This window comes from Limulus polyphemus, unplaced genomic scaffold, assembly GCF_000517525.1.
Source record: "Limulus polyphemus unplaced genomic scaffold, Limulus_polyphemus-2.1.2 Scaffold133, whole genome shotgun sequence".
Taxonomy (NCBI): domain Eukaryota; kingdom Metazoa; phylum Arthropoda; class Merostomata; order Xiphosura; family Limulidae; genus Limulus; species Limulus polyphemus.
Window position 1 is genome coordinate 668968 of NW_013665743.1, and position 3821 is coordinate 672788.

The window sequence follows — 3821 nt, forward strand, 5'->3', positions numbered from 1 at the left end:
AGAAAAACTTTAATATAACAGCAAATGTACAACGTTTCGACAAGGTTTTGTCATCGGGTACCTGATGATGACAAAACCTTGTCGAAACGTTGTACATTTGCTGTTATATTAAAGTTTTTCTTCATTACCCATTTAAGCCGTCTCCAGCCATTATTAGTCTCAAAGTGGGTTCCTCGTCATCGAATTTCTACAAATATGTCCCTTCAAGCTAAACTTGAATTATTTGTTATCTTTTTGTTTATTTCCACCATTTTGTTTAACCAGTTATCTAACTGTTCCTTTTAGTTCTTCTAAACTGTCGGCAATGTAAGTTGAAAAGTTTTACTATTATTCGATTTGACAATTTAATCATTTTGAGATGGTGCCTTGTGTTGTTTGTTTGTGGCCTTAATGGATTATATTTCCTTCACCAACTGCACAACTTTCTTGAAGGATATACTCTTGCTTTGGTTTAACCTAATTCTAATATTCTTGTCTATTATGGCATCTATAAATTGGTCATGTGCCAATGAATTCATCATCTCACTAGGATCACCTTAGTAAGATAATTGAACAAACCTTAATAAATAATAAGTTTTCCATATGATCTCTTCTTTCCTCTGTACCCTATTCCGGAACTTTGCAGGGTGTTCATAAGCTCTTATACAGTTTTACACATATACCACTAAATTCTGTGAGGTAATTAACATTCAAATACCTAACACGTTTATTGGATCAGACTGTGTACTACAGTCTGATCATGAATATTTTCTCTCACTTTTATATAGTACTTTAGATAATGCTTGTTGAAATTACTGTACTACAAACAAGCCGATAAACTCTAACCAACTGTGTTTTTGAAGCCGGGAAAAGTCTAATGCCAAGAGTGGCGATTCATTGTTGTATTTTCGAAAGGTTTCTACTTTAGTCACTAACACTAAAATAAACATAGGAAATAGGTGTGAAGAGATTGGAAGTAGAAATTCTCAGGAGACTTACTTTGGAATTTTATGGTCGATACTGAAAAGTCCCGACAATACTGTTCATTTTGTTTCGTCGAATTTCTAAGTAAGTTGCTATAAGTATAATAACTACAGAAAATAAGTGTGAAAAGGTGAGAATTATATACTCTGACCATACGTTGTTTGGAACTTTATGATCAGTACTAACAGAACTACACATTTTATTTTGCATTTTGCAATATTCTCTTTCATTATACATTGATAACTTGCCTACAACCTGGATGAAAGGGTTAATAATACTTTCTCTATGAGTGTGCAAAACTTCACGAAGTTTGAGATTTGTAAGGTCGGATTCGTTTGAAATGGTGAGGGAACGCCATTCCCACAGCACTACACCACTGGTTATAAGGGTGTTTCTGATAGATGTATGTCTAGTTAATGTTAATAGTTACTTAGGCTAGATCTAGTAGAATCGCAGATAAAGCCTCAATTTCAATTTGCCTGACTGAGATTTGTAGGTGTAAGCACAATAAACTTGAATAATTATCTAATCAGATATGATGTAGGAATCCAATAAACACAGAATAAAACTTGTTACTTACAAGAAATGACGACAGTCAGCGTAAAACTTATAAAAATCTCTAGTCTAGACTTGCGGTTCGTGGTCTTGCACGCTCTACAGTACCTGTTATTGTTGTTGAATGTACACACTCTTATGAAAATTAGCATATACACCAATGGCTGAGCCGTTTAGTGGTCATCGGCGACTAGCAGGCGGCTCAAAAAATAATCAGAAGCTGGTGGGGCCACAAAAAAAAAGGTGGCGACTGGCGCAAATCGGCGGTGGCTCCCAGGTCTGATTGTCCACTTTCACAAAAGCGGAACCGTACTTTTAATCAATTGAAGTGAATAGCACTATCAAACATTCTGGTCGCTAAAGCTTGCTTTAGTAGGTGTTCCAGTACTAACTTATGTTCGACAGAAATATGTTTATCTTGCACATAGAGGCCAGTGACAAAATAGTCAGAGCAGTGATGTCAATATTCCAAAAATGGAGTGGAACATCCAGTCATACATTCACAGTCCCTGAACATAAATACTACACTATGAAAAAAGAGCTGCATATCACGGTTGTCTTCATAGAACACTTTCATCACTACTTTTATAGCATAATTCTCTATTTGGGTGGACCATGCTTCACTGAATTGGTTAAGTATACTTTAAAAACCTAAAGGGATAATTGTTCATTGGATAATAACATTTCTAGAATATTATTTTGCCATAATTCTTCACTCACACCTCAACACCGAATTGCAGATGGACTATCTCACCTTACTGTGAAACTCTGTATGTTCATAGAATGTCCCAATCATGGACACCATGTAAAGTAAGAACTACCATTGTATTAGTCATAGCCCCAACAAGCAATAAAGTAGACACTTCTAGTGATGGATGAATGTTAAAGTTAACACTTCAAAAGCTCCTGGAAGAAGCATTTGAAAGACATTGACTTGGTATGGACAATCCTTGCAGTCCACCAAGAATATACCTACCCAGCACCAGTACGTGGACGAGTGTTGCATGGATGCATAAAAGCTGTGACACTTGTATGTGCAGTTTCAAATATAAGACGTTGTGTTATACTATGGTTACCAGCCCAGGAGGCATAGCACTCCAGCACTTCTGCAGTTAATGTTTCCCAGAACTCTTTAGATGCTACACAGCGCACAGAATAAAGGTTACCAATGTTTGCTAAAATCTGATGATTATTTTTCTCGCCACGTATCAGTCATGATGTTTGATAATGGTGTGAACACTGTAAAGTGTGTGCTGCATAAAGGAAGAACAAATTGAAATAGGATAAACTCCAACAAATGACTTGTAAAAATAATATTCTGGCCACTAATGTGTTTATTGTGATCCAGCCGTCTTGATGAGCCCTGGATTAAGCAAAACGCGTCGTCGATAATGGATATGGCAAATACAGTGTGGTTGAAATGCTATTATTATTGAATATTGTTGCGTCAGCGAGGTCACGTGACTAGTGTCACGCCACCTGCTTTCTAGAAATATCCTGTTCCTTCGTGAATGCCCTAGCATTTACTAGATTGGAGGTTGTCTGGTATATATAGGATGGTCACAACGTGACGGGAGAATGTGTGTAGGTAATGAGTAATTAAACTGCAGTCAGAGAGAGAGACGTATTGTTGAAGTCGAGCTCGTGAGGCGTGAATTATAGTTTGTTATAGCGCGACTGTTGAAGTTGAGTGTATCGTAAAGTTGTATTCGGAAAGAATAAACCAGTTTTATTTAAGAAAGGACTTGTGTCGCTAAAGTTTCGTCGGAACGAAGTTACGAAAAATCAACTAACGAACGGGGACGTAGTAATATTTTTCTAACTCTTGAAAATCCCTAAAGGACTAAATAAATAATATAATGTTAAAATACTATAAGTTTAATAGTAATATTGTTACGACAGCGGAAGTCACGTGACGATGGTAACACGTAATGAGTTCTAGAAAGATCGGTGAACATCAAGAATAATCCAGTATTTGCTAGACGTCCGCTATTCTTGTATATAAGTGCGCCAGACAATTAATCGGAATTGTATAGCAGACAGAGAGATTGAAGATATAGACGGACAATTGAGTCAAGCGTGGTAGGAAGTAAAGTGCGTGAATCATTCGTTGTAAATTATAGCGTGTGTTTAAGTTAAGAAAACAATGGAAATTAAGGGTATTGCAAAGTTGAATTGAGAAAGAATAAACTAGTTTTATTTGAGAAAGAACTTGTATCGTGTTAGTCCAGAAGAAGGATGGGACCCAGTGTTGCTGTGTGGACATCAGGGCTCTTAACAGTATAACGGAAAAAGACTCATGC